The sequence below is a fragment of the Heloderma suspectum genome, chromosome 3 (genome assembly GCF_057233095.1).
Source record: "Heloderma suspectum isolate Gila_16-S chromosome 3, 16-S_ref, whole genome shotgun sequence".
NCBI lineage: Eukaryota > Metazoa > Chordata > Lepidosauria > Squamata > Helodermatidae > Heloderma > Heloderma suspectum.
In genome coordinates this window covers 159555949-159580416 of record NC_139460.1, presented here as the reverse complement: position 1 = coordinate 159580416, position 24468 = coordinate 159555949, and positions in this window count along the sequence as shown.

Genomic DNA, 24468 nt, shown 5'->3' with positions numbered 1-24468 from the left:
AATTGCATCGCCAAGTTCAGAGAAGTGCAAAAACTGACAGGTTTCTGCATTCCAGTTCACATATTAGTTTGGGAAGTGCGGATTAGGTCAGTTTGTATTAAAATGAGAAGCAAATCAATTTCTCTGCCATCCCTTCTTAAAATATAAAATCAGAAACAGTTTATGCAAGGTACAGGAGACAAGCAAAGCACATACTTCTGCAGTGTTTCATGCAGACAAGCATCTTATTTAAGACATATTTTAACCTACACACTGGTCCTTTTGCATTCACTGTTAGCATGCTGGAGCAGCTATCACCTATTCCAGGGATGGACAACATGTGTTTTGGCCTGCAACTCCCATCATCCCTCACCCTTGGCTATCCTAGTTAGGGGTGATGGGAGTTGTAGGCCAAAACACCTGGAGGGCCCCAAGTTGCCCACCTGTACGCTACTTTATAGATCCACGGCATGGCAATGATGAATGATGATGAATGTGAAACAACTGGTGTAAACAAAAAACAAAAACTCCAGACTCTATGAGATAAAGCCAGTACAAGTAAATGTTTTGCCTTCATCCTGTGTCTCACATAGGGATATCAGAGAAATCTGCAACGGATTCCAATGAGTTCAGATTTCTATGAATCCGACCTGTGGATTTCACAGCAGATCAGATTTTTCCAAATCGCAGATTCTATGGCCTTGTGAACTAGTTTAAAAAAAAACACACAACTTTTGGAGGGGATTTATGAAAGTTCGCATCGGCACTAATTAGTGCAAATGCACATTTGCAGACAGGAACAGAATTTTCATACATCCCTAAAAAAAAATTCTGATTCCGTCAATGAGCAGACAAAGGAAAGAAAGATGCCTGACAGTCCGCGAAACACAGATGGGACGGATTTAACAAAATCCGTACATCCCCAGTCTCATATATATCTTAAGTCTGTGTTCTATTGCACTAAAAAAAGAAAGAAGCCAAATTCAGTGTTATGAGTTATTGGAATGGGGTTGATATGGCCATATTTACAATTCACAGCTCTATCTTCCCATCTTGGAAAGTGTGTCATAGAACTGGGGAAGGCAGAGAAAAGGGTAAACAAGTTGGGTGCTTTTTAGTTTAGAAAGAAGCCAACAGAGGGGATGATCATGAGTTGAATTTTGAACGTATGAAGACAGTGGCATGTAGGTAGAGATCAATCTTTCTTCCCCCCTCCCTCTCCATCCCTCCCTCTCCCCCATAGTATTAGAATTCAGATTCACCAATGAAGTTGATTAGGTTTGGGGCAATAACAGAGCAGTCTAACTTCCTTCTGGTTAAGCGGTCAGACCTTGTAGGATGGGCAGGAATTTTTTTGTAGCTTCGCTATTATGTTCTTAAAAAAACAAATTGGGACCAGTGTCATCTTTCAAAATAGAGGATGCTTTTCAAGGTAGGAGTAGAGCCTTTAAGCAGACATGGTCAGATTGTCTATGATGTATTCCTCTTCCATTAATTTGAAAGCAGTACTTTAACAGAGCAATCCTATGAGGGGGAGAGGGAGAATCCGAGATAGAGGAACTGCCTTTTCCACACTGCCATGGGTGGTGGGAAGGTTTCTCCTCTCCATTTTTTTTTTCTTTAACAGTTTCCCTCCTATTAATTTCAATGGGGAATTTTGAATGTATTGATTCCAGTGGAAGGGAAATAAACCCCACCAGCTCCAGGGCTGGTATCATTTTACCCCATTCTGGGGGCATGTTGGAGGAATGGGCAGGTTTCCACAGACTCTTCCACCATGCCCCCAGAATACTTCCTTTTCACTGTCTGCAGACCTTTCTGCAGCTTCAGAAAGTCTCAAGACCCACTTTCATCATATCAGCAATCTGCATTATTTGTGCAAAATTCAAGCATCTTGTGGCACCTTAAAGACAAACCAATTGATTGTGCCACATGCTTTCCTGGACCAGAAGACCTCACTTTGTCAATTATTTGGGTAAAATGTATTTGGACCATTGTGTGCACATTTGCAGATTTGAACTCTTGTGGATCCAACTAGATATCCATTTTATTGCACAATTACTTGTATGCAGTAGAATATAGTCAAATTGTTATGTAAGAAGCTTCCACTTTGAGAAAAGTGAAAACACTCAGTTTAGACAATCTTCTGGTGCCATCTTGTGGAATGATTGAGAATCAAGGAATGTTTTGTTCAGAATTATAGCAGGTGTAACTTAACCCTCAAAAGACAAACATTATTTCCATTTCAAAAATTGCTGGGGCAAAAGGAAAGAGGCATTCACATTTTGTGCATGATATGCATAAAGTAATGCATACTGACAAAGTTACAGATATAATCAATAAATATTGTGATTTATCAGTTTATGTCCATTATGGCAGAGGTGCAGAACTGTTTTGGTATGATGTCTCCCTTCCCCATAGCCTGCAGGCCAGAAGAGATCAGGGGGGATGCCCCACACCTGACATCCAGTGGGGGCTGGTGGCTCCGATTTCAGTGGGGCTGTGAATCCATTCCAGGTTTCAGTCAGAACCAGCCAGAACTCTAAAGGAGCTATCCAAGGTGCCTACAAAATAGGTTCATTCACAGCCCCACTGAAATTGGAGCCACCAGCCACCACTGCTGCCATCATGTCAGGAGTGTGGTCCTGCCCCCTGACATCACCCACCTTTTTTCTTTCTTTTTTCCTTTTTTGTCCTCACTGGAAAAAGGCACAGAACTGTGCTTCCTCCAGCATGGAGAAAGGGCAGGCCTCCCCACCCCTCGCCCTAATACTGGGGGTTCTGCTGTTGGCACATGACAGCAGGGGGTCCCCTCCAAGGGAATTTGGGAGTGGGATACCTGAGAGAGCGCCTTCTCCCTTACCAACCTGCCCAGTCACTGAGGTTATTGGAGGGCTTGTTCCTGGTGGTTCCCATAGACCTATAGCCCTAATGGAGCCCACCAGGAGAAGAAGAGCCTTCAGCTAGGTGGCCCCCTTTCTTTGGAATTCCCCTGCCCCTGGAGGTCAGGCAGGCTCCAACACTGTGCTGTTTCCGGAGCCTCCTGATAATAGCACTCTTCCAGGAGGCATTCCTTAATTGACCAGTCACGGTTTTTATTGACATTTTGTTTAAAACAAGTGTAATTTTGATGTGGAGTTTTAATCTTTTTATGCTTTTACTGTTTTATCCCTTGCATTCACCGCTCTGAAATCTCTTGTGGATATGGAGCGGTATATAAATATTGTAAATACATAAATAAATTCCTGCAGGGGGCACAGCTTGGAGCCTAAGCCCCGCCCAAAGGAATCCCAAGATGTGGCACAGGCTGGGTGGGGATGCCCTGAGGGTGGGACTAGGTCCGCGAGCTGGAGGTTCGGCACCCCTGCTTTATGGGATGGATTCAGTTATTAAAAGGGTATTCTGTACATATGCCATCTTTTGAATCATTGTGAATGTATTATTTAACCAAGCAGGTTGGTCACACTCCTCCTGCCCCAATAACAGCATTTTAACCCTAATAAAACAAGTAAAACAGCAACTTTTTCAAACTTATATACAGTAAACAAAATCTTAGCAGTAAAATCATGTACAGCTCATAACGTTTATTTGTATCAACCTTTTTCTCCTATATTGTGCTAATACTGCAAATTTAGCAATCTTGAAGGTGACATATTTATCTAAATTGCATGCGGGGAATTTCAACTTTGATTGATCATTTTCATATGTCTCAACAGTGCAAGCAATATTTCTTCTTTCTTATGTCATTTGTACAAACAAATAATTGCTCAAGCTCTCCAGAAACAGTGTACACCACCTCTACAAAGCCGTGAGGCTACAGGAATTCCTTCTTATCTTACCCATCAGGATCTTGTGGTTGCAAGGTTTGTAGTCTTTGGACCAGAGAGAGAACTAGAATGTAAAGCATGTAAATAATACTCCAAAATATTCCTTGTTTTTATACAACAACAGGTTGCCAACAACTTCCTCTGCATATTGTGATTTGCATCCTAAAATAAGTTAACTTAAGGAAGTTCATGGTAGGAAGTTTCTCATCCTTCCTCTCCCTGACAGCCTCCAGCAACCCTCCCCAAAAATGCCTCTCTGGTGGGATGGGGCACCACCTGAACAATGTGGTATGGCAATTTGAGGCAAATCTCTCCTCCTCCAGTAGCCCCCTGTGCCCTATCCCACATTGTTCAGGACAGACCCCCGACCATCCAGAGAGACTTTTCAGTGGGTGCAATAGGGAGGAGGGGTTGGGAAACTTTCCTGCCATGAACACCCTTCAGTTAATGTATCTTTGGATACAAGCCAATGTTCATAAAGCCATTTTACATGCATGCCTTTAGATCTGATCAAAAGTCAGGTATCTTAAACTTTGCAGATCAATGCCAAATTCACGTATCTTGGGTGAGAATGATATGCATGAGCATAAAGGGTTTCAATTCATTCACAAAGAAGGGACTAAAATTCCTTCAGATGGCATCCCCTTATACCAGGGGAGGGAAACCCTTTTTCTTTCGAGGGCTGCATTCCCTCACAAGTAATCTGTTGGGGGGTGCGTTTCAGCAGTGGGAAGACTGAAGTCAACCATTTTCTCTTTCTCTTTCTGTCACTCCTTTTTCTCTCCCTTTTTCTTCTTTCCCAGTAAATGGGCTGCCAGGAAGGGTCAGTTTGCTCTTGCCAGAGGTCTCAACTGATTGGACAGAGAGGGCTTTTGTGATTAGGCCAAGGGCCGCATGGAAGTAGGCCAGCAGCCACATCTGGCCAAAGGACTGCAGGTTGCTGACCATTGGCTTACAACTTATAGCAGTTGTGCAGGACCACTTTCAGCCTGAGGGCTAAATTCCATTTCAGAGAAGCTCTTGGGGCTACGTTTGAGTGGCTGGCGGATCCAAAGGCAAAGGTGGGGGGGGCAGGACATTTCAGCATGTCGTTTCAGAATGTTTGAACTTGAAATGGCTTCCATAACAATCTTCATTTCAACAGGCACAAAACACCCTCCTGTCCTAACATACATCTTGAGAGTTCCTGGGGACACTACTAACAAGGATCAAAGTAAATAATTCTTTTTCAGGGACTTCCAATAGCTGAATCTCCATTAGTCTCCAGATTTCCTCACCATACGTAATTTGTGTGAGATGACTTCCCCCAGGAAAACCATAAGTGATGGTAACATTCAGTTCCTTTCTCATGACACATGAAAAATCCTTGGCTGTGAGCTTGCCCTGGCAGCTTTGATGGTCCTTCCATGACCATGTTTTTCTGAAAACCATCCTCCCAATAGCTGTTTTTAAAATGTTTCCTAATTCATGTCCTTCAAGGAACCATTTGCCTCATTACTCATTATCTCATTTCGCAAGATATTGTGTGTGTGTGTGGGGGGGGGGTTGAATACAGTAGCTGGACCCAGAGGGTGATTTCAGATGCTCTACACGCTCTCCTGGGCTTTTGAGGCCCCACTTTCTACTGCAACGCCCTTGCCCTGGAGGTTGGGGAACCCTTGCAGAATGGTATGTGATGTGTGCAAGAGGCTACAGTTGGATGTAAGAACCAGCATACATCCAGTGTTTAGCGAAACTATTATTTATTCATTTATTTATTACATTTCTATACCACCCAAAAGCTTAAGCCCTCACATAATAAAGCTTAAAAAATGCAATATTAAAACAGAAACACATTTAAAGCAACAACAGAATAAAACCAAAGTAAAAACTAAACTAAAAATCAGCAGCAACATCTTTAAAAATGTTAGCACCATTAAAAACAAACAAACAAAAACTAAACTAAAAAGCTTGGGAGAATAAAAAGGTCTTCACCTGGCACCAAAAGGACCACAATGTAGGCATCAGGCAAAACTTTCTGGAGAGGACAGTCCACAACTGGGGTGCCACCACTGAAAAGACCCTCTCCTTAGTAGCCATCTGGCTCACCTCATTCAGTTGGGACACCCAAAGGAGTGGTCTTTGGATCCTAGTCTTTCTACCTGACTTCATTTCTGTTTAGCATATTCTGGAAATGAAGAAATTTGCAAGATATATAAGAAACTTCAAGGAGAAAGGGAATCATGTAGTTGTTTATTGCAATAGATTATATCAATATCACACAGTTCATGAATGCATTTTGTGGTCATTGTGATTTGTGACCTTTGAGTATTTTTTTTAAAGTCTTGATAAAAAGTAATATTATATACATACACATAAAGGGAGAGGGGGATGTGGAAAAGAAAAGGAGACAAAGAAAAGGCTATTGGAAACCTTGCTGACATAAAAACAGTCCCCTGCTGGGTTGGCTGTTAGCTACTAACTAAACAAAATTCATAAAGTGATATCTGACTATATGAGCTATAGGCCATTAGTCCATCTTGCCAATTTCTGTCTATGCCAGCCTTCCCCAACCTGGTGTTAGTCCAGACTACAACTCGCATTAGCCCCAGCCAACATGGTCAGTGGTTGGGGCTGATAGGAGTTGTAATCCAAAACATCTAGAGGGCACCAGATTGGGGAAACTGCTCTACACTGACTAGCAGTGCCTTTCCAAGGACTCTGGCAGAATCCCCAGCCAGCCAGCCAGCCAGCCTTGCTACCAGAGATGCTTTTATCTGGAAATGCCAAGGACTGGGCCTGAGACCTGTGTACCCAGCAGGTGCTCTCCCACTGAGCTATGGCCCCTCCATGGGATTCAAAACAACCCTCAGTTACTGCCAAACATGGATGACATTGCGTGTCCTCTTTCAAATGTGGAATGGCTCTTGTACACCTTCTTGGTGCTGAGTGTGTGTGTGTTGCCACTCACTAGCTGGTACATTTAAATCCTGGGAAAGAGGGATGATTAAGGGTTGAATTACACATTCAGCAAAGCCCCTGCTGCAAGTGGCAGAGAAGAGGTGCTAAGTTATCTTTTCTACCCACAACATCTGCTCCACACAATCTCCTTCTTCTGGGGTGCTCCTTCTCAGAATGTGGAAAACAGATATCCAGAACTGCTGCTAGGAGAAAGCAGTAAGGGGGTGCAGAAAAACTGGCTTGCAGCAGAAGGGCTGTGCCCCCCACCACATCCATTTCTCACAATTCAAATTGTGCCTTCCAGGTGTTCAGTAGAGATCCTGTTCTTAGGCCGAAATCTCTGCCACATATTTGACTTCACCATGTCTGTTGCAAGACTCTTCGTCTGGTCGACAAAATCTTTTTCCTAAGGATTCACTGTTTTTTATCTAGAAAAGGTCAACTCAAAAGACATTTCCTTTCCTTTAACAGTTTTTGCTACCTTTAGATTATTACCGAAATCTACTGTGTGGTTAAAAACCCTGGGAATGTCTTAACCTTTGAAGTTTTCCCATTCATTTTCTGGGGCTGTTATTTCTGAGCACTATCTATGAAATATTGTCTGGATAGAGCATTATTATTCTGAGCCTGCCATTCAAAAGAAAAGTCAAGTCTTAATTTTAATTAGTTAACTAAGGTCCAAGATTCATGGCTGAAAAAAATACCACACTGCACCTTCAGGGAATGTTCTACCTTCAAATAACCCTTTCCACATTTACTTTCTCCTTACATGCTGCAGATGGAATAATAGCCTTGTTGCTGATAAGCATGGATGGATGAACCTGTCAATTTCAGTTTATCTTGGATTCTCATTTTTCTGATCTTAAGTTTGGCTCGTTTTGAGAATTTTGTTTTAAAAGTTTGCATGAAAATTCATATGCATTTTTCTGCACATTTCTCCTTGTGCATGCATTTTGTGTGCATTTTTCCTAGGGATGGCGGAGAATTCCGCCATGGACTCCAGTGAGGCCGAATTCCAGTGAATTCAGCCCTCCAGAGTCCATGGCAGAATGGAGCAATCCCTCCCACCACCCTGCGAAGTCTCGGCGGACTGGCTCCTACCTGCCTCTGGCGGGTCCGGATCTGGCCGCTACTGTCTGCCGTCCGGTCTGTGGCCACGAATGGCATCCTGCATAGCGGACGCCATTTGCGTCCCCGCTTTAGCCGTGATAGGCTATGTAAATATTTACATAGCCTATCACAGCAAAAAGCAGGGACACAAATGGTGTCTGCTACACCATTTGCGTTGCTACTCTTTTCGTGATAGGCTACGTAAATACTTACGTAGCCTATCATGGCTAAAGAGGGGACGCAAATGGCATCCGCTATGCCTTTTGCGTCCCTGCTCTTTGCCGTGACAGGTTATGTAAATATTTACATAGCCTATCATGGCAAAGCAGGGATGCAAATGGCATCCCCTACGCGGGACGCCATTTGCGGCCACAGCCTGGCAGCGGACGGAGGTCCGGCTGCAGGCAGCCCTGGCCGACAGCTCTGTGGACTTGCCGTGGAGCAGAGCCAGCCGGGGAGGATTCTGGGGGGGGGAGGAACGGATCGCCTCCCCTCTCTCGAGGATTCCGGGGGGGGAAAACGGATCGCCTCCCCACCCGGCGGACCCCCCATGGATGCAGGTAAGTGGGGTTTCATACACCCCTATTTTTTTGCCTTATCTAAACATTTTTTGCAAGCATTTTTATCATTATTTTCCCAAATATATAGATTTATGTACTCATTTTTTAAAGTGCAAGACTGGATTGCAAAATTTGGAGAAATGTGAATTTCAGTGTGTAACTGAGTTTTGGTTCGCATCATGGTTTCAATGTGCAAAATTAGGTAAGTTTGCTTTAAAATGTGAACTGAAGAAATTTCTCCCCCATTCCTCCTTATAAGTAAGTGTTCAGCAGCCTCTGATAACATGATAATATCTTCACTTAACTGACTGGACAGTCACACCATAGCTTACAAGTTCTGTTCCTCATTCATCTAGTCTTCACTTTATTCACTTTAAGTGTAAGACACACCACCGAGAGCAGTGCTTCTCAAACATCTAATGGCTGAGAGATGCTTCTTTTGAATTAAAATTGGAAGTACACATCATTCTCACATTCACAATGTTTACATTAAGAGCAGCTTTGTATTTAACAACTTGCCTGGTTGCCACAGGCGACCAGGAAATCTATGCAGGTGAGCATATGAAGTTCCATGCAGGTAGAGATGGTGCGGGTGCCCAATTCAGTCCAGGAATCCAGCAGACCCGCTCCTGCCCACACCCCCAAGCCCCACTCACCGAGCCCCTGCCCCTGCTCGCCCCCTCCCCGCCCTCGATGAATGGCCTGAACTCACCCCGCTGAGTTCACCAGCAGGACCTCTACACTATACTGGTGTTCCCACGAAGAACCTGGGGAGTGTTCTCCCAGGACCCATTGGCACCAGAGGTTGATCCATCAATTCTCTCTTGGAGGAATATTGGTGGGTTCCTCCATGATGGGACTGAGTGAGCATATACCCTTTACCTTTTCCTAGGGATGTCAGAGAATTTCACCACGAATCTCAGGGAGGCCGAATGCCAGCGCATTCGGCCCCCCGAAATTGGTGGCGAAACGGTCTCCCGCCCCGCCCCCCCCAGGACGGGACTTACCTTGGGCGAATCCTCCTGGTGGCGGCGGCGGCTCCGGCAGTGGTTCGGTGGCGGTTCAGCGGCAGCAGCCGGTCTTCCGACTGGCTGCCGCCGCCGCCATTTCCAGTAAAAAACAACAACAACAACAAAACGTGATAGGCTATGTAAAGATTTACGTAGCCTATCACAGCTAGATTTAAAAAAAAATACCGTGATAGGCTACGTAAATGTTTACGTAGCCTATCACGGCTGAGTAAAAAAAACCAAAAAAACCCTGCATGTACGCAAATGGTGGCGCCCATGGGCGCCGCCATTTGCATTCCTTATTTTGGCATGTCTAGTCTACGTAAACATTTACGTAGACTACGGTGAAAATAAGGGGAACGCAAATAGCGTAGAGTCTACGCTATTTGCGTTCCCCTTATTTTCGCCGTAGTCTACGTAAATGTTTACGTAGACTAGACGTGCCAAAATAAGGAACACAAATGGCGGCGCCCATGGGCGCCGCCGTTTGCGTACGTGCGGGGTTTTTTTGTTTTTTTTTACTCAGCCGTGATAGGCTACATAAACATTTACGTAGCCTATCACGGCTGACTGCAGGGATGCAAACGGCGGTGGCTACGGCCGCTGCCATTTGCGGCCCGGCCAGCCAGGATTCAGGGGTGGAGGGACGGAGCGCCTCCCCCCTGGCCAGAATTTCAAGGGGAGGGACGGAGCACCTCCCCCCCACCGCTAATCAAATTTTGTTACAGGTAAGTGACTTTCGTACATCCCTACCTTTTCCCCTGTCTGAAAAAGAAAGGGATTTTATCCATAGAAAAATAAGGAACGCAAATGGCGGTGGCCGTAGCCACCACCATTTGCATATGCGTTTTGTGTTTTTTTACCCAGACGTGATAGGCTACGTAAGTCTTTACATAGCCTATCACGGCTGAATTCAGGGACGCAAATGGCAGCGGCTATGGCCGCTGCCATTTGTGTCCCTGCTAGCCAGCGGCCGGATGTCTGGCTGCTGGCGGAGCCGGCCAGCGTCTCCGCGGAATCCCCACAGAGTGGAGCTGGCCAGCCAGGATTCCGGGGGGAGGGACAGAGCACCTCCCCTCCCAGCAGAACCCGGCAGAGCCAGGTAAGCGGGGTTTCGTACACCCCTAGCCAGATGTCTCACAGTTTCCCAATTCTCCTTCCATCAATTATCATCCAGTTCATTGCATGTTTGTTTTAGGATGTGGGATGACTGCAGCAGGGTGGACATCCTGCTGCAGATGGGGGTGCCCCTGGATTATTAGACTTCACTCTCCTCAGAAAGGGATATTGGCTGTCACTAGGAGATCAAGAGGGAACAGGACAGAGGTGGCCAGCAGCCAGCTACACTAACGATAATTGTGCAGTGTGCAAGACCAGTAAATTGGCTAGATATAAAATTGGTCCTAGGGTTGCCAACCTTTGAGTTTTTTTTTTTTTAACAAAAAGAAAAACAACAACAACAATCCTGTCCTGTTCAATTGCCAGAAAAGCTAGGGGCAAAACTGTTGACTCCCCACCCCAACCTGCTTGTTTAACCAAAGTCCTCAGCAGAAGAAACAGCTTTTCAGGGTTCCAATCTTGAACGTAGAAGAAACTGCTTTGCTCTGCACCCCCTCCCTCAAGCCAACCAAAAACATTAAGCTCTGCCCCTTGGCTCCACCAACAGATCTGCTCCATCAACCCAATTTCCCTAGAGGTACCAGAATTCTCAATTTCAAACCCTGGTAACCCACCTTGCCTCTCAGGAATAACTGTACATGGTCTAAAACACAGTGTGTGTGTGTGTGTGCGCGCGTGCGCACATGCACACGCACACGTGCATGCATGCACATGCAAACACTCCCCTGCCCTCTCTAAATGGTCCCCTTTCCTCTCAGGTGTGGAGGCACCCCAATAACTTACCCACAAGTGCAGGTCTCTCTGAGAATGGATGCTGTGCAGTCCTCTGCCACAGAACCATCCGTACTGAGCAGCCCAGGCCTGAGCTGGCAAATAGGGAGGATCGCCATCAAACAAGCACCCACTTCCACTAGATATGTTGTTGAAAGCTCCCTTCCCCTTTCGGAGTAATTCCTAAAACTGATGTTTTTAGGTGAGTAATGAGCCTATTAATACTTCATGAGTAAATAATAATAATAGTAATACATTCTCCTGTGGCTGCAAATTACTGACATGCATAGACTTTGCTTCATAATGCCAATGACATTACTGACTAGAAAGAGTAGGCAAAGTTTCAGGCTTAATGCTTTCAAACTTTGCAAGAGCTGTTTAACTCTCAAAGTTTATTGTCACAAACAAAGTATCATGAGCACTTCAAGTATCCAATTGCTTTTAAACTAATAGATACAGAGTGAAGTAGTAGAACTATAACTTAGGAGAAAGGGCCTTTGAAGGTTTATTGGGCAGCAAATTTACACCACTCTTCTTAAAGTGCTTTCTTATAGGCCGGCTGTTCCTTATAAAATTCCATTACATGGTGGTCCAGGATATGGCTGTAAACCTTTTCTTCTGCAGCAGAATTCATACGAAGTATGTTTGGGCGTCAACTTTGATGTGGGGGGAGACAACATTCTCCAAGAAACGCGTCAATTGGAGCACACCTTTACCCCGTATTCAGACTGAAGAAAACTGTCTCATTTCGAGCTACAGGCACAGTTATTGTAGCAGGAGTATTCTAATTGGGGAAAAAAGCTAGCCAGAATAGTTCTGGGTCTCCCTTTCCTAGATGTATTGAAGGGCAAAAAAAATTGGGTAGGTATGTGTGGAAAATGCTTTAGCTCTGAGTTGTTCAGATTTAGGCAGGGAGCTAAAGTGAGTTGATCCACTGAGTTTCTTCTAATTCTACAGTTCTGATTCAAGACTTATAGTGTGTATGCGTGCACGCATACGTGTGTGTGTGTAGACAGACAGATAGCAGCAAGAAAAGCTAAAGTCTATGATCTGTATAAATAAAGCAAATTTGAATTTATTTGTATCATTCCTTCAGGTTCAGCCAGTCCTGCAGTGGCCCAAAGGGCCCTGTACCCTCTTAACCATTGCAGCTCTTGCTGAGAACCCTTCTGGCATCTAAGATTTCATCATAAAGCCTTCAAATGGAGTCTCTAGCATGAACCTGTTAAGCTAGAACTCATCATCAACTAATCTGGTTCTAGTAAAACTGGACTCAACTGAGATCAACCCTCTGTTGACATTATATTAGCATAACTAGTTTTATCACCAGTGGCTGCTCTTGGGAATAGGTTCTTCTATTAGTGCAGAGGTGGACAACGTATGATCTGCAGGCTACATGCGAGATGTGGCTCCCGTCTCCTCCCAGCATGCCGCAGAACTTGGCAGCGGCAAACAAAGAGAAGTTTTTTTAACCCCCCAATGGCTCTCATAGCACTATGGAGCACTTAGGGATGTCGCAGACTGGGTCCCGGAATCTATCACCACCCCCTCAACCCCCAGACCGCGCCGCTGAGCCCCTGCCCCCGCTCATGCCCTCTTGGACTCACTCTGACCTGTCCATCGAGCACTCACCATTTTGCTGTTTTGTTTTTGTTTTATGGAAAAAAGGGAGCTTAAAATATACATATTTAAATATGTGCAGTTTGGGGCCAAGAAAGCTTAATATGCACAATAATATTATGCATATTAAGCTTTCCTGGCCCCCAGACTACACATATTTAAATATGCACATTTTTTAAGCTCCCTTTTTTCATTAAAAAGGCGGCAAAATGGCGGGTAAGCCTGGGGTGGGTGCGGATGAATCGCCGAGCTCATGGGGGCTAGAGCATGGGTCCGGGGGGGGGGCGAGCAGAGGCGGCGCTTTGGTGGGCACCTGGAGAACCCAAGCTGGGGTGGGTTCACACATCCCTAGGAGCACTACAAGGGTCACATTTAGCTTGTTTGCGAGCTAAAAGTAATCCTTGTATCACTACAGAATGCTACAGACCGGTTTTGCTACCGAGTTTAAAACAATCTGTGGCCCCACAGGACAGTCTTGAGTGAGGCTTGGGAGGGGTGTCCAGGTGGCAAAAATGGCCCCCAGATCTTCCACAGTTACCCACCTCTGTATTAGGAGTAGGCCAAATGACTACCCACAATTCACCACTCCATTCACAGGTGACAAAATGGGGATGGCCATTATGGTTCTGTTTGAGGGGTCGGAAGTCATGCCTCCTAAATTACTCCTGGGGAAAAAAAAATTGTGGGGGAGAAGGCAATGGAGCAGGATTATAATTCCAGGGTGGGGCAGACTTCCCCACCCGTTTTTTCTTCATTTCTCAACCCCCCCCTTTTTTTCCCTCTTTTCCTTCTTAAAGCCACTGGCTTTCCCGGTAAATTTAGTGGGTAGTAAAGCAGCAGCAGCAGAGCTCTGTTCTGGGAAGGAAGAATGGTGGCAGCAGCAGTAGCTGCATTGCTGTGGCACCTACCAAAACGAAGAATAGAAAAGGGGGTTGGGGGGGGGACCACAAAAATGTGGGGAAGTGTGGAACCTCCCTCCCCACCTCCCATGCAAGAATTCTAAGTCTACTGAACTCCCTCTGAATAGTTTTCAACCTACTCTGTATTTACCTCCATACATTTGGGATCTCCATACAACTATGGCAGGATTACTGTTCCCCTTGGATTCCATCTTTTTTTGACCCATCTGTTCTTCAACACATCAGAGTCCACATCAGTTTTCTCGGTGTTTGAAATAGCAGTTACTTGCCATTAGAGGTCAGACTTGCACTTTGCTGAAAATGCCAAAAAAAAAACAGCCTGGTTCTCACTGCATCCACAACCACCCCACCCCGCCCTCCATAAGCATGGTTGATATTCTTAGTTCTCTGCATTGAGACTCTGCCTGTAAACCAGCTTGAGTGAATGGTGAGTAGTAAGTTGAACTTCTAATTAGAGATGGTGCTGGAATAAGGGTCTCAGAACGTAATGTTTTGATGTCAGTCTTACAAACACATTCTAGGTTTAAAATTAATTTGATGTAAAAATTTAAATGCTGAATGAATACATGAAGAAAGTGTTTTCAAGAGGAACAGACTCCTTTTCATTTTCATTTGTACCAACTACCTACTTCAACATTCTCTTATGTTCTCAAGCCATGGCTCTGCAAGTGTGATGGACTCTTTAATCCTCTATCTACACCCCCAGCTACACTGAAATTGTAAAACTTTTGTTCCACTACATGTTCCAGGTAGTCCTCAATCATGACAAAGTGTGAATTGCCATGTGGCATTCAGTCCCTCCTCAGTTTAGTGGAAAAATATGTTTTTACTCTTATAGCTTTAGGTGTCAATTATACCCCTTTCGGAATGAGTGGGACAACTGGAAACCATACAGCTAAGGTCTTAGAAGTCAAAGTGACCCCACCAAATGCTGTATAAAGATATTAGTTACATGCCATGTCTACAAAGGCTTGAACCCAGATCTGTTCTATTGCTGCCATGTGGGAAACTAGCATATAGTGTGTCGGGGGAACAATATTTTGTTCATTTTCATAATGGACAAATTACTAACTTTCCTTAATGTCACCACAAATGGCATCAGGGGTCAGTAATACCCCACAGCTTTACAAAATTCCTTTACAAACCTGATTTTTAATAACTTTCCCCCCCAGTTAGAGCCTTTCTTGTAACAAAGCAAAAGGCACAATCCTATGGCCACTAGTCAATGGCTAGATGGCCATAGGATTGGTCGATTCCTGGGGACCTGACCTCCACCCCCTCCCGCGCTGCCTTGTAGGCAGCGCGGATTGGCCCTGCACTCTGCACTCGGACGACCATCGCAGAGCAGGGAAAACTGGGTGTTCCCAGGGATAGGCTGGGGAAAGGAGGTCAGAAGTGCTGGTATGACAATTCCTATGTGTTGTCTGGCTGCCCCTTCCCGCATTCCAAGATCCCACAGCTAGATAGCCAATTTCAGCTGTCTAGCTGCAAAAGCAGGGTGGCGGGAGCAGGGAGGAGATCCGCTGCTCACCACTCCTCTCGCCCTGCACTGGATAGGTGGTCACCCTAGGGTTCGGAGGCAACCATCAATCACGATAGGATTGCTCCCCAAGTCCCAAAGTATCATCATAGCATCATCATACTTAGTATCATCATCATAGTTTTGATCATAGCAATAATTTTGCACAAGTGTGAGACTCTCCCACAGTGCTTCATACCACATGAGAATGTTACAACTGATGAACCATTAGTGCCATTCAGTGGAAGGTATCCAATAAGGTAGTGTGTGTCATCCAAACCCACAAATTATGGCTTAACATTCCGGCTATGTTGCCTTTCCCAAATGTTACATGTTTATAATGCTGACATATATGAAAGTGATCCAGCAGCACGGAAATTAGGACAGACACTGGCTGATAAACCAACACCACATTTACAGAATTCCATATGAACTTTACCTATGGATAACTTTTCCATCCATGTGCCACCAGCCAGGAAATCAGACTCTGTTCTGTCCATTTTGTGTGAAAAAGGAGCATAGAGAGGGTGACGCTAATTGGTAACTGGGGGTGGGGGGAACACAAACCAGAAATTCCCACAACAGTCCTTGCCTATTCCTTGCACAACATACTGTTTTAAGTTTAAAAAACTATGGGGTCAATTGGACCCCACATGCCATTCATACAAGTTTTTGTACTTTACATTGTAGGACATTATTGACCCCGGTAACTTTACAATGCAACATTTTTTTTTTCCTGGAAAAGTGGAGTTCTTGCTGAAGACATGCCTTTTTCAGCTGCAAATATATATTGTCATGCTCTGCCCCGCACCAGGTATTTTACTTGCACAGGTTTTTGGGGATACATTTCACCCCAACACCAGATTGGTATGGAGAAGTTTTCTATCAACACAGGTTTAAAGACCATGCACACTTCCCTGGGAGCAGCCTCACTGAACTCAGTGGGACTTACTTCTCAGTAGACATGTATAAGGTTGCATTATTAGACATATTTATGAATGGTTTTATGAAAAGATCACATGCAGAAGAGTATGCACTAAACATAACAATGGGGTGGGCAACTGCAGGAGGTTGAGGAACCATTCCCCCCCCCGAACCCTCCCACCATGGTCCACATTCTTCAGGGTGTCCCCAAAACATTTTTGAAGGAGAAAAGATGCTGGTTTGTAATCAAAATTCAGTAGCAAATGACTCTGTAGTGCTACAGAATGCTACAAGGCTTAAATTCCCAAGCTAAATGTAACCCTTGTGGTTCTCTGTAGCAGTTACAGAGTGCCAGAAGGGCCAAATTTAGCTTGCAAACTTCTGGTGCTCTGTAGCAGCTATGGATGCTATTTTTAAAAAATTAAAAACAAATTACACAAATTTGCGAGGGAGCAGGAGCCTCGCTGGGAGCAGTGGGAGCTGCAGGTAGCTCATCTCTCTCTCTCTCTCTCTCTCTCTCTCTCCCCCCCCCCACCCCAGTGTATAGGATTGAAGCCCACTCCATGGGACTAATGTCTGAGTAGATAGAAGAAAAAGAGGTCAGAAACTAGAATGGGAGCAAAGCAAACTTCCAAGTGGAGTTTAGAGAGTCTTGGCGAGCTTGAGCATCCCTAGATTCAAACCCAGACTCTTAGGAGCCAAGCACTCAAAGCCCTCCGCCTGGACAGACGAATCTGTCCATTTTGGTTTCTCCCACATTCATTTTTTAAAAATCTCAAATTCTTTTTGTCTTGAATATGGAGAACTTTGCAAATCTGAGGAAATTCTTACCAAAACCAAACTGAAATAAAACGCTCACCAATCCCAAATTGCAATGGGAGGGAAATTAGGCATGCTGATGCCAAGGCTGGCATACAGTTGTACATGTCAGGGGAATGGGAAGGCTATGGATTCTGCGGACATGCCCACAGAAGCCCCTTTGGCCTCTACGGACATCGGTGGCTGGGAGTGGCTTTGCAAGGGCCTCTGCCCTCAGAGGGAGAGATCTGAAACATCCTATGGCCTGTGGGATGCCCTCCCAGGGATGATAGGATTACAGCCGAAGTAGTTTCAAACAAAGAAGAAAACACATTGGTTCAAAACCAAACCAAACATCAATTACCATCTCATATCTCATTCATATCATATTAATATATATGAATGGTAACGATCAATATCAAAATTCTATCCATTCTTCATAAAGTATATAAAAGGAACCCATACACCATGAAGTTTCCTTATGCTTCCTCCCTTCTTGCCATTGAATAGGTTTAGTTTTGGGAGACATTTCAGCTGTATGCTGTATTTTAAGTAGCTGGTGTTTTGATGACAGCACATTACTCTTTTGCCAGTTATTGGCAACAAGGTTTTCATTGTTGTTGTTGTTTTTGTCTCCAACAATAAATTCCAGACTAGTTCTTAATGTTCCTTGTGTATAGTTTTCTCAAAATACCATAATAGTATAATTAATGGGTTCAGAGGGACTGAGTTCCCTCAGTTTCAAAAGTAGCTCTTTAGATTCTGGAAGAGAGGCCTATGCATCTTGATTCACATCGAACACTCAAACCACAACTGGGATTTTGTTTTAAACTTTGCCTCTGTGATGTCACCTTGTGCTTCAAAACTTCTGTGCATTTTAAAAGTGAACTCAAAATTCATGACAGGAAACTATTTTGCCCCAAATATGCCCCATGCATAACATCCGTGGTAAGACAGTTCCCTTTTGTGCTTCTTAAGTACAAAGAAAGCCAAATATGGTATTATTTTGATAGGAATTCTAGATAACAGTGATTATAATTTTAACATATGCTGCATTGTTTGATGAAACATTTTAGATGCTGAAAGGAAGAGTCCTTGAAGGCCAAGCATGAAAATAATGTCCTACTTGTGTAAAATAAATCTGAATCTTCAAGTACAGTAGCTGTTTATTGCTACCCAGAGTGCCATGTAGAACAGACATCAGAGGGTTCATCATGAGGCCGTGCATGATTCTACTTTCTCTTCCTGAATGAGTTACAGATGCTTCCCGTATCCTTTCAGTTATCTGATCTTGTGCATGTTTACACTGAAGTAAACTGCCTCCAAGTTCAATAGGGCACACTCTAAAGTAAGCTACACCACTGTTAGACATCTAACAAATAAAGAATAAGCCCGCCTAAGATTGTAACACAAATATACCAATATCTCGACAGATTGGTGATGCAGCCACTTAATAGTGTCTCAGATCCAAAGGACTATCCAGACCAGTACTTTCTGTCCCAGACCCGGCCTCCAGATGTGTTGGACTGTAACTCCCATAATCCCTAGCCAGCATGGTCCCCAGGGTGAGGGACGACTGATCTACCCTGACTGCCAACAGCACTCTAGAGGTGTTCATTCACAGCACTTCTACCTGACGAGCATTGAACCAGAAACCAGTACACTACCCTCATCCTTGATATTTCATTTATCTTTATTTCATGCATTTATATATCACCTTTCTACCAAGGCAGTTTACAATTTTAAAATATTGCTGCTGTAAAATATTAAATATTACTATTTTAAAATGTTACATATTACGATGTGAAAATATTAAAAGAAACATAACCAAAAGCAGAATAGAGTTCTCTCAGGCCAGCTGAAGGTGCCTTCAGGAGCTGATGGTACAAGCTAGCTAGCCTGACTTTCTCATCCTACCTCAGGGCACAGAGATCTATAGCATATATTTTCTATAGTAATGTGTTGCTCCTTGCTCAAGCTGCTTAGCGTGTTTTGAAACTCTATCTTGTTATTCTTTGTTTATATTGCACTTCCTAATTCATCACCAATTCCTGGTGGCATATGCGTGTGTGATGGGTTAATTATAAAATTAAAATAAAATCATATCAATTGTGTGAACATAATTGTCAAATTCAGCTAAATTTTGGTGCACAACATTTTTTTTACAAAAAATGGTTGGAGAACTTGTGAAATAGTCAGAAGTAAGAAATAAAACAGAGGTCTCAGAAACATTTTAAAGGTGCCTCTGCTGAAGATGGATGAATAAACTGAATAGGTGGGCACTTGCTGAATCATAATATAATTTTTAAAAGAGTAATGGCACATCTGGATGAAGAGGGTGAAAGAAGTTGTGAAATGCTTGATATGGGTTGAGTTACGGGATATTCCATCTAGTTACCCATCCAATAACTATTTTGTACTAAAATTTTAGCCTTTAAAAAAGCAGGTTGTAGAGCTGCAAACTAGGACAGGGTACAGGTGAAAACTGCACAAGAACTCAATGTTACTCACTGAAGAAAATTGTACAAAAAAGAATTGATATTTATTATTATTATTAAATTTATTAATCGCCCATCTGGCTGGTCACCCAGCCACTCTGGGCGATGTACAGCGTATAATGAAACAGTTTAAAACAATAAAATTCTACAATAACAACGTTTTCTAAAATACCTTACTCAGTATTGCCTTACAACCAGCTATGGTTCATGGCCAACTTTTTCTTGCTGTTGTTGTTAAAGAAAGGTATTCTAATAATATCTAGCCACAGTTCACACATTTTCCTGGCTGGCTTCCATCTATGTACACTGGAGAAGCAGACATGCATCCTCTTCCACCATACACCTATAGTAATGTGGCACTACAGAGACCTATACATGTAGAGGGACAATTTATATGATTCTTCTCTCTCAAGTGTTAACTTGGTGTAACCAAACATAAGGTAAAAGTCTCTTTAAGTGTGTAAGGGTTAACGTATAACCTTTATGGTTGCTAGTCCACTACTGATCAACTTTACCACAATCCAGTTTCCCAGCTGGGTTTCCCAGGCCTGGGGGCCAGGGGGAAGAAGGTTGCATAAATTAGGTCATATGGAGTGCCCACCTCAGATTTTTGTGGACATTTTCCACCCCTTAAAAATTAGGGCTCTATTCTGTGACGTTTTTCAGCAATATTAAAAAAGACATGAAAATGTTTGCCAATGCTCTCTGTTTTGCCACACGGTGCTGAATTGGCTTCAGCACAGCACTGCAAAACAGGGAGAGTCCATCCAATTGTCTCAATGTTACCTCCGGCCCATTCATTCAGAATGAGAGAAAATTATTGCCTTTATTTCTCCCATCAATATTTAGCAAATTCTGATGGGCTATAGGGTACTCTGACATCATCACTTTTATGACAGGAACTCCCACTGGCTGGGGTCATATCATAAAGGAGAAAGAAATCCTATCATGTTTTAAAAATTGCACTAAAATCAGAGAAGGAATGGCTGCAGAGACGCAGAAAAAAAATGCACAACACAATGTGGAAGGTATGGGAGTTTGTGCCCTGAAAATATTTACAGATGAAAATTTGACACAACTCTAATTGATGTTATCTATATATGACCATTCATATACTGAGAATAGGATTTAATTCAGTATATCATAGTCATATTCCTAAAAACAATTTTAAGACATTAAAGAGCTAGCCTGAATGAGCCCCATATGCAAAAACTGCCAAAGGCTTAACATAGACCAATAGATCTGAGTTTTATGTGTGTGAAATTCAAGATCCCCAATAAGTTTGTGTCTATTAAGCATTCTTGTAAGGACTTTTCAAACACATTTGAATTTTAAAACTGTAACCTGGAAAGCAATTTTGTTGGGCCAGCCAGTGAAATAAAAATATGTGCATCTTAACATTAGATGCTAATGTTTGGCTTCATTCAAAGCCAAATTTCAATTTAACTGGGTTGTGGATTCAGCTTTAACTGATTTGTGTCAATCCCTTGTTCTTCCTCTCTTAAAAACATCATTTCCTGACTTCTGTGTCTTACATATACGTTTTAAAGACACAACTCAACTGTGCATAGGGTTCAGTTTAAATGACTTCTCTCCTTTTCTGTCTGTTTTTGTGGAAGTTGGAAGTTAAAAAGTGCCTCCCGTTTTTGGTGATTTGGGGCACATTGAGAACACTGATTCTGTGTTTTTATGTTGTTTGTCTCCACACCATTTCTCTTCTACTACTTTACCTCACACAGTCCTTGGCCTCATTGGCCTACACAGCCCTTTTAATCCTATTGGTTACTATGGCTGGTGGCCAATGACATTTTGTTGATAATGTCATGATCATACATCTGATGCAATGAAGTCATGGATGCGTGTAAAGAAAAACACATGAACCGATGAGCCAAGCAGATTAATTGGCCATGTGAGGCTGAGGAGGACGGTGAGATGAAAGAAGAAGGAAAATGGTGCCCCCCAAAAGCAGCAGGCCAGGGCAAAAGAAGCCTAAGCAGCACTGAAATGGCAAGTTATGTATTTCTTCCCCAGTAATGTTCAGCTGCATTGAGTTTGCTATATTTGTAGCAGCCACTGAAATCTGAGAATATTCAGTGCAGGAAAGACCACAACTGTCCGAAAGAAACTGTCTTAAGTATGCCCTGGCAATCGTGGTGGCATTTGGCCTGTAGGTGGCAGCAGCTGCCTGAACGTCATGATGAAAAAGAAAGACCTCAAAATGAAGTGCCCTCTTCAGAAAATTATCTGTATCCTAAAGTGGGATATTCTCTCAATAATACATGAACATTATTTAATGGAAGCGAGGGTGTCGGTAGAATATAAACAATGGTTCTCCCAGAGACTCGCCCCCCAAAAAGCCTGAGCAGCCAGAAATGAGTCTCTCCCTTTGATGAAGTGAAGGGCTCGTTCAATTTGCTCAGCGTGGGAGTCTTTGTCATTTTAACAGGATGGCACAATAGATATTGATAAAAATAAAAGTCTTTTAACATAATAGCGAGGCAAGACAATGGAAAGAAAGTAGTGGATCGGTGATGGCCATTAAAAATGTATTAAAACATGCATTCAGCTCTTTTATTCCTTACAATAATAATATAAAAAAAGGTTGGTAAGTGCTTACATGCAAAATCCTTCTATAAGGAGAGAAATAAAAGGGGTGCCAGAAGGAGGCCACCAGATTTAGACACGGGAGAGAAATGAAAATAAAGAAAAAGGGCTTTGGGGACAAAAGAAAAGCTCAGTGGCTGCTGAGTTGAGCCAGAGGGAAAGACATAATCAATAGAAACAATGCCACAGAAGTCCTAGGACTCCAAGCAAAGTATTGCTGGAAACTTCTGCATAAAAATGATCTAGTCGCCTCTTCTGAATCACACACATGCATTTACTTTCTATAATTCGCAGTGCTGCAAGAAAGGTCTACCATGTTTCCAGTCTGATCCTTGGAAACTAGTCCTGTTGATTTAGGCTGTTCTTGTAAGCACACATACTGAACGCAATGAGACATAATTCTGAGTAAATATGCTTAGGATCATACTACGCTTTCTAAGCAAGTCTGAACAGAATCACAGCCTTTATCTGAAAAGCACAGAAATGGCAGCGCTGTAGGTTTGTCAGCAGCCCCTGTCATGGCAAAAAAAGCATTACTTTTAAGTTCATATCTCTTGCAACTGATTTCCCTTGATAAAAGTTGGTTGTAGGTTTGCAAAGAAATCCATGGGATATCTTCTGCTTCCCCCACATCTCCAAAGATACTTAAAAAAAAAAAAAATCTCAAAAGGAAACAAAGGAAAACTTTGACTCATTTCAGGAGAATGGCGAGTATATGCAGAATGTCTAAGATTAAAGGGCAGAATATCCTCTACTGCAAGAATTTTCTGATGAAGCCAGCAAGTGAGGAAGGAACTGTTGTTTTACAGTGCCTTGCAGGGTTCCAAGCAGACATATTAAAACAACTTGCAGATGTAGGTTGTACAAAATATGAAGTCAAAATGCACTTTGCTGAGCTGTTTCTACCCTTTCAAAAACGCATCTAAGTCCTGTAAATCCTCCAGAGCACACTGTCTAATTATGTTAAGCATCCTATATACTTCTCATTAAAAACTAACCTCTTATTTTAATGACTTGATTTTAGTCCTTTGAAGATCAGACTGTAATAGTGGCTCAAAGTGAAAAATGTGGACATCCATCTATCAGCTACTTTGGAGGGTTTGTTTGTTTCACTTCCTTCCCGTCTAGCCCTTGGTGAATTCTTTTCTTTCCTATTTTTACCCAAGGACATGCTTTTCTTGCAGGTTCTGTCAGCCGCCGTGCCGAAGCTGCACTAAACCTTCACCCAAAGGGTCGGGCAATGTTAAGTGTCTTGGCTGCTCTCTCTTAAATGCTAAGCAGATCTCCCTGGCTGGTATTTCTGCTCCAGGGGGATGTTTCAATGTAGAACATTTGCGGTGTGGTATTTGAGGGGAGAAAGTGGGCTAAATTTTACCGACTGCCTTTGACCACTGGACGCTGCCTTAGACCTTTGGTCCATCTAGCCCAGCATTGCTTACTTTGACTGATAGTGGCCTTTCAGATCACAGGCAGAGTCTTTTCCAGGCCTGCTTACCTGAGATTCTTTTAAATGGAAATGGTGGGGATTGAACCTGGAATCCGTTGGCTTACCATTTATCTATGACCATTCCAATCGCATTAATATTTATTTTTCTCTGATTTGTTAAAGGCATAATACTTTGTTAATACACTGTTTCTGGCACCAGTAGAACCTGGGCAGAGTTTATTCATATGGGACAGGGCTGCCAGCTAAGTTGATGTTCATACATAGCCCTTTAAAAGATCTGGAGCTGGCTGCAGAAGAGGATCAGCTGAGCCTTCTGCTCTCCTATTCCACCCATCCTTTCACCTCACCTACCTATAGGGATGGCGGAGAATTCCATCATGGGCTCCAATGAGGCTGGATTCTTTAGAATCCGCCCCCCCCCCCAGAGTCCGTGGCGGAACAGACCCTTTGCCTCCGCCACCCCGCGAAGTTCAACGCGGACGGACCCTACCTGCTGCCGGCCGGATCCGAGTCCATCCGCTGAGTCCACAGCTGTGTCCACTGCCGGTCTGCAGCAGCCTATCATGAACAGATAGGTAGCCTATCGCGAACAGAGCAGGGATGCAAATGGTGTCCGCTATGCTGGACTCCATTTGCGTCCGCAGACGGGCAGCGGACGCAGCTGCGGACTCAGAGAATGGACCTGGACCCGGCCGGCAGCAGATAGGGTCCATCAGCGTTGAACTTCGTGGGGTGGTGGAGGTAAGGAGTAAATATTTATGTAGCCTATCACAAACAGAGCAGGGACACAAATGGTGTCCACTACAACGGACGCCATTTGCG